General features: G+C 36.9%; 1 long non-coding RNA gene across 1 annotated transcript; it reads left to right on the top strand.

Moving 5' to 3' along the window:
* The first annotated feature begins 947 nt into the window (after positions 1 to 947).
* Positions 948 to 4,917, top strand: LOC110458942. Its single transcript, XR_002463837.1, has 3 exons — positions 948 to 1,502; positions 1,838 to 1,962; positions 4,464 to 4,917. It is a non-coding gene; the product is annotated as an uncharacterized LOC110458942 (long non-coding RNA).
* The last annotated feature ends 6,438 nt before the right edge of the window (positions 4,918 to 11,355 follow it).

Here is an 11,355-nt window from a genome sequence, read left to right on the forward strand (position 1 = left end):
CGTCTCGCCTATAACCTTAAGAGGCGATGAGCCATCAGCCTGACTCGCGGATTGTGTACTTGCTGTGATCTTAGCGCCGAGTTTAGTGGCACACGACAATCGCATCATGTTGCCCGTAGCGCCAGTATCAACGGTAAGCCGAACCGAGTGGTGGTTGTAGAACACAGCAATGTATGGGGACTGACGTATTACTACCCTGTTGATGAGATCACATTCAGTGTCACTACTCCCAGACGGGGGTGGGTAGTTCAAAGTCCTCTCCAATACAGGTGTCGGTCGAACCTAATACTACGCGAGCTTTGGCCATGAAACTTTTATCTTCTGTGGGGAGGTACACGCACTTACTATGGAAATGTTCATCAGGTTTCCCTGCTGCCTTACAGAGGGGACATGTCCTTTTCGTCCTGGCTGGGTATTGGGGACGTTTCGGCTTAAACGACTGAACAGATGATCTCATGGCTCTCGCATCCTCTGTGGTTTGTAACTCTTCCAGTAGGGAGTCGAGGGCCTGTGAAATTTCAGGGTTGATTGATGATAGTGTTCGCGAGCGGAGTTCAGTGCCATATCGCTGTTTTACAAGCTTAGGCAAGTCTATATATATATCAATCTGAGCCATGTAAGAACAACAAAGTTTTCAATGGAAGGTGTAAGCTCCTCATCAGCTTCAATTGCATCGCCATGATGAGGGATCCCCGAGTCCCTATTTAGCAGGTTGTCCTCTGTAAACGCCATTATTCGTTGAAACAAGTCCTCAGGGCGTTAACTAGCCGCAGGTTTTATTGACGCAAAGTCTTTGAAGTGGGCCCCTGTTGTTTGGAACCCGAAGTGTAGGCGGATCTGTTGCCAAATTTGATCAAGCGACGTAGAGCTTTTCACGATTGATTGACGCGATATTATTGGGCAGTAATTCGCTATCTGCCCTAACATTAACTCGAGGGTTTCAACTTTTTGTTCACGAGTTTTTCGGTTAGCACGGGCGACGTCTTCGCCGTCATTTGTTAACCCTCTGAATTGATTTCCTCTCACCCCCTTCTCCCACACTTCCCCCTGTACCAGAAACGGGGCAAAATTGGGGTCTAACGAGAGGATGTATGTCAAATTCTGCCGCCAGTTCTCGAACGAGTTGACGGTTTCCGTTTTACTGAGGCACCACTGCTTCGGTGCACGCTGCATTTTGATCGTTTTGTACACTTCACAGTAGAAAAGTCACTACGACGTAGTCTTCAATATGATTACTTACACTTTTACAGTGTCAGACGAGAGTTCTTGAAACACACGCTGCCACCACGCCAGCAAATAACACAGACCGCGAGTGTAAACACGATGTAATGGTGAGGCGGAAAGAGAACGCATAACATAATATTAGAACCAAAGCCGGATCGCCGAATCCTGAATACTAATAACTGGCGCAGGGGCCTGTGGTATGATGCAGTTCTATGGGAACATTCGGAAGAAAGAAAAACATGCTGTAAACTATAAGCATGTACAGCAAAGATTTCAAAGTATGTAAACATTAAGATTTTTTTTATAGTATAATGAGATTAATGACCAAATGCTTTAAAAATCAAACCATGAATAGAAATTGTGCAATGGGCAGAACAACTAACAAAAAAAAACATATTTATTCTCGGGCAATAATGATAATAAAACAGTATGGCATTAAAACCTATTAACTTAATACATTCATAATATTGCTGGAGTTGCTGGCTTAACCGCTCATATCAGAAACAAATACAATATTGTCATATAAATCTTAAATTCAAATTTACCTACTTGTGTGACTCAGAATATTTTAATTATGTATTGAGAGTTCAACTTTTTTTCCTTATTGTATCAGGTATGCAGATGTATTGACTGTGGGATGACCACATCATTATATTTTCTAATGGAAAAGATGACTTCCTATAAACTTTCCTGTCAGAGACACCTATCCGCCCACCTGAAATTCTCCTGAGTGTGTCAGTAAGTAGGACTACATGTACATTGTAATAAAATTGAGTTATAAATGTTATAATATTATAATCCAATTACACTCCAGTCAATCAGTTAGATCATTATCAATTTGTTTGATGGATAATTATTATTCAAATATTGGAATTATTTCAATTTGAAATATTTAATTTGTGAAATTCTGAAATTATGTATGGGCCTTGCCAAATAGATACCCTATTCATTTGATGCGCAGTACCACCATTTAAAACAAAATGAATCCCTTAACTTAAGGTGTCCCTATACTATATTTTTCCAAATGAAAACAAATGTCTCCACCCATTTTCATGTTTTGAGATGTACAATTTAATTTTCAAAATCTTGCCTGCAAGTTAATTTCAAAACATTCTACTAGCCCAACCTATGTTTTCATAGTAAATAATGAACATTTTCACTAGCCCCAATGGATATTAAATCTACCAGCCCAAGTGTTGAAATAAGTTGATATGTACAGTATTACACACCCCTGACAGAGTAATTCAATATATATATATATTTTTAAATATACTTGTAAATGTCATAATACTTAAAAAATTAACAACCAACCTGGTCAACTTTTTATCAATTCCTGTTCAGAGCTCATTTGCCTTTTTCAGTTTATTCCACATGGTGTATTATGCACACATCAATTTTGTTTGACCTTATCATTTCAATTCTCATCATAATGGACAAACTGGTATTATGATTGGTTTATCATTTGTTGTGGTGCTGGTCTTTTTTATCAAACAGTTTAACAGAAAGTGGATGCCACTCAGAAACAACATTCAGAATAATATTGCAACAGTATCTTCCCCACATTCTGCTGGAATGTGAATCTTTAAGGAATGGCATACAGAAGGTAAAAAAATGAAATGGGTACTATATGTACAGCAATGATTTCCTTAAAGGTTGATTACAGCAGTGTTACCTTACTTTAAAATTCTGTCTGTAACCTATATTATTTTACCAGTGCAGATACACCCACAAACACCTACAATTTAACTGCATAATGTGTTTGCCGACACATAGCTGCATATAGACTGGTATGCAGGTGAATCCACTAAAGAAGACCTAGCAAGCTTTGCAAATTATCAATACATTGTATCTTTCTTTAAAGCAGGGAAATGTATTCCTCATAAATACGATATTGAGTTGTTGGAAGTATATGTCTCTGCTTTAAAAACATTTTGGACTTTAATATCCTGAAACTGGTTATATGTACCATTTGAATTGCTTCTTAACCTCCAATCCTGACAAAATCCATGTATTAAATTTGTTAATACCTTTTTGAGTGTGTGCCTTGAAGGGGTCATCTTCCCCCTGAATTCCATCGTTTATGATTGTTCAATGTTGTTGTTTTTACATCCAATAAATGTGCAAAGAATGCATTCTTTTTATAAAACTGTTTTACAATACAAGAGGCCCAATGGGCCTGAATCGCTCACCTGGTGTTACTCGCACACTTGTATTTTTAAAAGTGGACTTAAATACAGCTACAGGCAGAATATCAGTGTTTGATTAATAAGAGCCTATTAAAAGATTTAAACATATGACGCCCGTGTCCTTGAATGTCGAACAAGGACATTAGGTTGAACAGAGTTTATAGTCTTCCGACCCAGCATGCTTTTGGGAAAATATCAGTACCCTGGACCTTTTGGTTATACAGAAGAAGTTGTTAGAAGATTTTAACACATTTGAACCTTGTGACCTTGAAAGTAGGTCAAGGTCATTAATTTGAACAAACTTGGTAGTCCTTAATCCCAGCATGCTACAGGCCTAATATCAGTACCCTGGGCCTCTCGGTTATTGAGAATAAGACGTTTGAAGATTTGAACACATTTGACCGATGTGACCTTGGAGGTGGGTCAAGGTCATTCATTTGAACAAACTTGGTAGCCCTTCATCCCAGCATGCTACAGGCCCAATATCAGTACTCTGGGCCTTTTGGTTATTGGGAAGAAGACGCTTGAAGATTTTTACACATTTGTCCCCTGTGATCTTGAAAGTGGGTCAGGGTTATTCATTTGAACAAACTTGGTAGCAAATTAACCCAGCATGCTACAGGCCCAATATCAGTACCCTGGACCATTTGGTTATTGAGAAGAAGTCGTTTGAAGATTTTTACACATTTGACCCCTGTGACCTTGAAAGTAGGTCAAGGTCATTAATTTGAACAAACCTGATAGTCCATCATTCAAGCATGCTACTGGCCCAATATCAGTACCCTGGGCCTTTTGGTTGTTGAGAAGAAGTCGTTTTAATGGAAAAGTTGACGACGGACGGACGACGGCCAGACGGACGGACGACGGACGCCGCACCACGGCATAAGCTCACTTGCCCTTCGGGGAGGTGAGCTAAAACCTGTACATTTTTGTATATTGTGTTGCATAGATGATCACCAAACCTTGTATGTACCAGGTATATAGCAATTGCTATTTATTTTTTATACTTTCTGTTGATATATATACACTACATGTAATTAAATTTCATTTCAGGGGTGCTAAAAGTGAAGCCTGCACTTGACGGGGATGAGACTGATGTGAGACTAGTATAATGAGAGTGACAGTCATTCCTGAATGTCTTCCAGTGGGGTTAGAGGCTAAAGGATTGTCACCAAGTTGGCAACATATGCCTGCTACCTCTACAAAAATACTTGCAAGTACCTTCCCTGCCTACTTCTAGATGTAATTAATCTCATATTGGTGATCTATCCAAACAAAGGAATGATGACATACTGTGTTTGAAATCTACTTCTTAGGTTAATAGTGCATTTCAGTGACTATTCTATTCAGTCCATTTGTACTGGCCTAAGGACTGTCTTTCTGTGACTGTACGAGTTTTATAGGTTTTTCATCATGTCAAAGTGTTTACTGGATGTAGAATGTGAGGCTAAAATGTGAAGTGTTAGGCGATGAGTATTAAAATTTTATTTGGCTAATAAAATGATGGGAAATCTACAAAACAGAACTTGTTATTTATTATTTATAAAACTTAAGGAAAAGAGTGTTAATAATAGGAATAACATATTCTGTGCCTTAACAAAATTGCCTGTTGTATTTTTTGAAATTGATGTTCACAATTTCCTGAGAAAAACAATCACTAAATTGAAACAGCAAGATTTTGAAGTTTTTCCATTAATGAAAAATGGTACTGTTGGATATTTACATGGGAGTCTGAGGCTAAGCATACCACCATTTCCAACTGAAATAGAATAGTCAAATACTTATTACGCATGTAATTTCTGTACTGTACTGGGTGGTCGGGTGATGAAGTGGATAGCGCACTTGCGTATCACCAAGGCAGCCGGGGTTCGATTCCCCAATCGGACATGAAAAGATATGGGGTCACCTTCCCGACCGCGTGGGTTTTCTCTGGGTACTCGGTTTCCTGCCACAGTAGGGCACCCTACTAGTCAGGCCGAACAAATGTGATTAATATAATCTGAAATAACATGTTTCATAATTGTTGTGAAATAAATAAAGTTTATATTTAATTCCTGTACGAGATTTATCCAAAGTGTCGCAAGAATATACGCTTAAGAGAAATATAATTGGTGATTAATTCAAACAGCCAGGACCTTTTGATTTTTCTAGATTTTTTTCTTTGATGCATTCTTAGAAATAATCTCTTTAGTACATTAAACACTTTTTGAACTGGGCATGACTGACATTCAAAGTGGCAACTTACTTTTAATAAGACAGTGACCATGCTTGCTACGTCAAAACTCGCACAACTTAATTTCATGTACGGCTATTCTAAAACTCGCACAACTTAATTTCATGTACGGTCATTCCAAAACTCGCACCACTTAATTTCATATACGGTCATTCCAAAACTCGCACCACTTAATTTCTTGTACGGTCATTCCACAACTCGCACCACTTAATTTCATGTACGGTCATTCTAAAACTCGCACCACTTAATTTCATGTACGGTCATTCCAAAACTCGCCCAACTTAATTTCATGTACGGTCATTCAAAAACTCGCACCTATTAATTTCATGTACGGTCATTTCAAACTCGCACAACTTAATTTCAACTGCGGTCCTTCCAAAACTCGCACCAATTTAATTTCATGTACGGTCATTCCAAAACACACAGTAAACATATTTTTATCACAGCTGTAACTGAAAGGAAACTGTACGTACAAAAGTATTATTTGTCCTATGGTTATATGGAACCCTATTTGTTTTACATTTCTATATTTGTGTATGACTTAATAACATATTTAATTATTTCAATTTAAATGCTCTAGAATTCTCTTTAAATCATGCTTAAACCTCTTGAATGAAGCCAGAAATACACAGTTAAAATTACTTTACATAATCTGCTAACCATCGGTGACGTTTGTATCAATCTTAACAGTAATGTCGGAAATAATGACGTTGTGAGCAACGTCAGAAGTCATATATAGCATACTGTTAACATTGGCATCAAATCGTCAAATATTGACGGACTGACATAATGTTTATATTATTTTGACCAGGATTGTTTTTAGATTTCGAAATCATGAACATAACACAATTTATTTTTTACGACTTAAGGACTAATACTCCAGCTGGCGTGATACTAACGTGCATGGACCTTCGTTCGGTGATTATCATACTATGACGTCACAGACACGTCATACTCCATTGGCCTTCATCGGTTATTTCTGGAGGGATGAAAAATAACCGGAAATCTTTTGAGCTGATATCCATTGCATTATCTTTTTGTCGGTGCTTCAGAACTTTTTTTATTTCTGTTTTTGCCAGTCACAAAAAGTAAAAATGCGGATATTTTCTGAATAGTCCTTTTTGTCATCAACCAGATTATGATAATATTTCTGCCGGGAGATATCTTCTAAAGAGCCGGCATTAAACCAATGCCAGGTGAACGTCAGTACGTGTGTACATGTAGTTTTTTTGAAAACCAGTTGTTGAGAATATAAACGAAATAACTAAAATATATGAAGTCTTTACATGATGTATTTATATATCACCACTCATAAAAGAAACAATTGATAATGACTTTATGGTGAAATCAACAACGATTTTCCAGACCACCAATACGAGTTTAACGCCATTTTTCAGCAACGCACTACTGTTTTACACCGCGTGCCGATTTATAACTAGTTACAGGCAGAAACTGTTTAGTTTTTTTTGGCATCCTTCCCTGTCAAACCTCGTTGACTGTAAAAAAAAAAAAAAAAAAATTAAATCCGGTGTTCCGGTGGAACAAAAATTGAGATTATATATCAATAAAACGACATCCGATCTTTCGACAGGAAAAGTTAAATGATTCTTCAAAAACGGACGTGCTGCCATATTTCCCAGAACGGACTTAAATAAAAAGTGGACGAACTTCCCCCGATCGGCCGATCTCCCCTTATTGTTATGTAGGTCTTAAATTTTCATTAGATATTGTTTTTATTGTAATTTATCGACTTGCCGACTTTAAATAAAGCTTATCTTATCTCATTCTGAAATCAGTATTTTCTCATTTTGATCGAATCAGTAAATATCAGAGATCAACAAAAGCTACGCTCTTTTAAGGCTTTGCCTTTTCATATTATATGCTTTGTTTATTTATTTTGTTTCCATGTAAGTGATGTTGTGTAAATTTTAAAGTGTGTTGTTGTACATTGTATATATGTGTCTTTTACATGGCCATATTGTAAACTAGACGAAAGTCTAAATATGTTACCCTGTCTAAATAAAAGAATTTATAATTGTTATTATTATTATTATTATTACAAGCTAACCGATAATAAGATTTATATATATATGTACAATGCCGCCGTGACTATTCTCCATGATAATGCTTATTGAAGATTTAAAAGAAACTGTGGTTAGGTATACATGTAGCAAACACTAGTAAAAGCAAGTTTTTTTTTTATAAAAGCACTGGATAAAGTCTTGAGTATAATCAGCCCAACAGAACTCAAAATATAAGAAGTGCATTTTATAAACTGATTTTCTATTCATATAGTAACAGTGATAGAGACCTACCCCCGGGCCTGGAAAGTTATCCCAAGCAGGCACTTTCTTTGAGGAAGCACTGTATAAAGTCCAGAATGTAATCAGCCCAAGAGAAATCAAGATATTGTGCATTAGTGCATTAAACAGATTTTCTATTTATAGTGACCCATTGACCTTTGACCACTGGACCTGAAAAAATATCCCGAGCAGACACTTTCTTCCATGAAGGACTCGATAAAATCTGAGTGTAATCAGTCCAATAGAATTCGAAATACAGTGCACAAACTGATGTTCTATTTATAGTCAGTGACCTTGACCTTTGATATCAAAGGCTGAAAAGCTATCCAAAAGCTTAAACAAACATTTTATTACACTGGATAAAGTCCATGTATGCGCACACAAAATGCTCTACACTTAAAGTTGATAAGTTGACTTTAATATTCATATGTTTTTTCTGTATGTTATAACCACCTCCATAACATATTTGATGAAGTTGCTAAGTGTTTAAATTGAATCTGTTGATGATTTTCTATGTCTAGCAACAGTGACCTTGGCCTTGACTTTGGAACCCTGAAACACAACAATGTCCGAAGTATACTCATACTTGACCTTTGCATTAAGTTTGACCAAAATCCATAAACGAATGAAGTTGCTAAGTGTTTAAATTGAATCAGTTGTTGATTTTCTATATATAGCAACAGTGACATTGGCCTTGACTTTGGAACCCTGAAACACAACAATGTCCGAACTATACTCATACTTGACCTTTGCATTAAGTTTGACCAAAATCCATAAACGAATGAAGTTGCTAAGTGTTTAAATTGAATCAGTTGTTGATTTTCTATATATAGCAACAGTGACCTTGTCCTGACCTTGGAACCCTGAAACACACGGTTATACCCATATTTGACCTATGTATTAAGTTTGACCAAAATCCGTGAAAGAATAAAGATGCTAAGTGTTTAAATTGAATCAGTTGATGATTTTCTATATATAGCAATCGTGACCTTGACCTTGACCTTGGATCCATGAAATACAACGATTTATGAAGTATACTCATACTTGACCTTTGTATAAATTTTAACCAAAAACTGTCAAAGAATGAAGTTGCTAAGTGTTAACATTGAATCGAGACGGGACGCGACGGAACAGGATGATTTTCTATATATAGCAAATGTGACCTTGGCCTTGACCTTGGATCCCTGAAATACAAAGATGTCCGAAGTATACCCATACTTGACCTTTGTATAAAGTTTGACCAAAATCTGTCAATGAATGAAGTTGCTAAGTGTTTACATTAAATCGGGATGCGACGCGACGTGACGGGACAGGACGCCGCACCAGGGCAAAAGCTCACTTGTCCTTGGCAGGTGAGCTAAAAACAGATAGAAGGACAGACAGACGTAAAATCTGATTACTAAAGATGTGCATGGGTCCTAACAACAAATTGTGTAATTGAATTGGAGAATCCCCCTTTGGGACCCCACTCCTCCCCCTAGGGAGCCAGAGTAATATGAGAGAGACCCTCTGTTAAACGGCATTCAGTCTTCTTACATTATGTAACCAAGTAATGCTCCAGACCATTGGTTTGAAAACATCATCAAGCCATACAGAAGGACTTCAAAGGATGTACTGTTTCAGGTGATTTATGACCTCGGAACAGTCAGGGTCATATGAGGACGGGTGTCACCTATAGAAGAAAACTGCAATTCGAAGGAAGTGCATGTGTTGACGGAAAAAACCCAGTTAATTATGAGAATTTCCTATGTGCAAAAGGGAATTTTAATACATGGTTCAAACTCTGGAATCTATTATGATAAAGCCACAAACAAAGTTTCAAATTGATATGGCAAGCGGTAGCGAAATAAGTCCAAAAAAATAATTCCTATGTGCGAAGGGCCATACCTCCAGCAACAAATGAAATATTGACACAGGGTTTGGACTTTAACTGTAATCCATTATTATAAAGCCACATACTAAGTGGCAAGCGGTATCGAACAAAGTATGGCAAACAGTTAATTATGAGAACTTCCAATGTTTGAAGGGCCATACATGTTACTCCAGCAAAAAAATAAAATATTGGCACGTGGTGCGAACTTGATCTGTAATCTATTATGATTAAGCCACATACAAAGTTACAAATTGATATGTAAATGGTGGCGAAAAAAAGAAAACTAAAATGTGACAGCCGCCGCCAACGACAACGTGTGATGACGGACTGACTGATCCTTAAGTGTTCGCCATGCTTCTCAGGCGGCACGACTAAGGAAAGGCAGAATAGTGAAGAAAGAAAGGAAAGATTTTAGATCCCAAGTGTGTTGCAATGGGGGCAGAAGATCTATTTTGGTCTGTCAAATGCTACGGATTTGTTTTAATAATTATATTTTTTTTCAATCCTTTTCATTTTTAAGGAACAAACAATTGGCATTATTTGTTCTATAAGTCAACTATTTTTCCTTACTTTAAAATTTTATTTTCAATTGTGTTTTCTTTTTAGCAATACTCTTTTATGTCATATCACCACGAGAGTTCACAACAGTTAGCTGAAGAGTGATGTAGTGTTGTAAAATAAGACATAGATAAACAGACGATTTACATGCATACAATTGAACAGACTTTTAACAGAAATTCTCGCTAGAGCGTCAAGCTGACGGTGACCGCCTACGACTAAAATAATAATCACTACAATAACAACCGACTACGAAGTCTTTTACAATTAATATTTTATACATGTACTTTACTGTTTATTGTTAAAGTAAAACAGGGTTAATTTTCGGTATTTGCCTTTGTTTTACTGTTCTGTCTGTTCAAATAAGAATTAATCTGCGTATCTATGCCAATTTGAAAGTTCGACGCATCATGATTAATGCTTTTCACAAGAAATCATATGTTTGAATTCAGATAAAAGTATTCTGTTTTTCTCTTTTTTCCATCAAAGTTAAACAGATGTGTACGAGCGGAATATTGAAAAACACACTGGTTGTGATAGACACCTGGGGTACGGGAGGTAACAGTAGATACAGCTGTACCTGTACCATTACCGTGGATACAGGATCAGCACCATCTACAACAACAGTAGTAGTGGATGAATATCCGCGTGTAGCACCATTGCAGAACTGTGGAAGTATACTTGTGATCAATTCTACTAAATCAAGTAGTTTCACTAAAACTGGTTGTACCCGAATCCCTTCCACTGCGACAAACAATTTCGGAATATCAGACATGTTGACACTGACGCTATCACGGGCTGACGTCAGTACAGACTGGATATCAGGACATTGTATATTAATTTCTTCACAGGGTATGTATTGTTTCGGTATAACGCTACTATTATATATTGAGTATGATGGCATAACATGTTTTTTGACATACAGGGTATTTTCAATTATTAAGTAAAACAGTTTTTGTGGCATAAATAATGATATCA

This window comes from Mizuhopecten yessoensis, unplaced genomic scaffold, assembly GCF_002113885.1.
Source record: "Mizuhopecten yessoensis strain PY_sf001 unplaced genomic scaffold, ASM211388v2 scaffold9859, whole genome shotgun sequence".
NCBI lineage: Eukaryota > Metazoa > Mollusca > Bivalvia > Pectinida > Pectinidae > Mizuhopecten > Mizuhopecten yessoensis.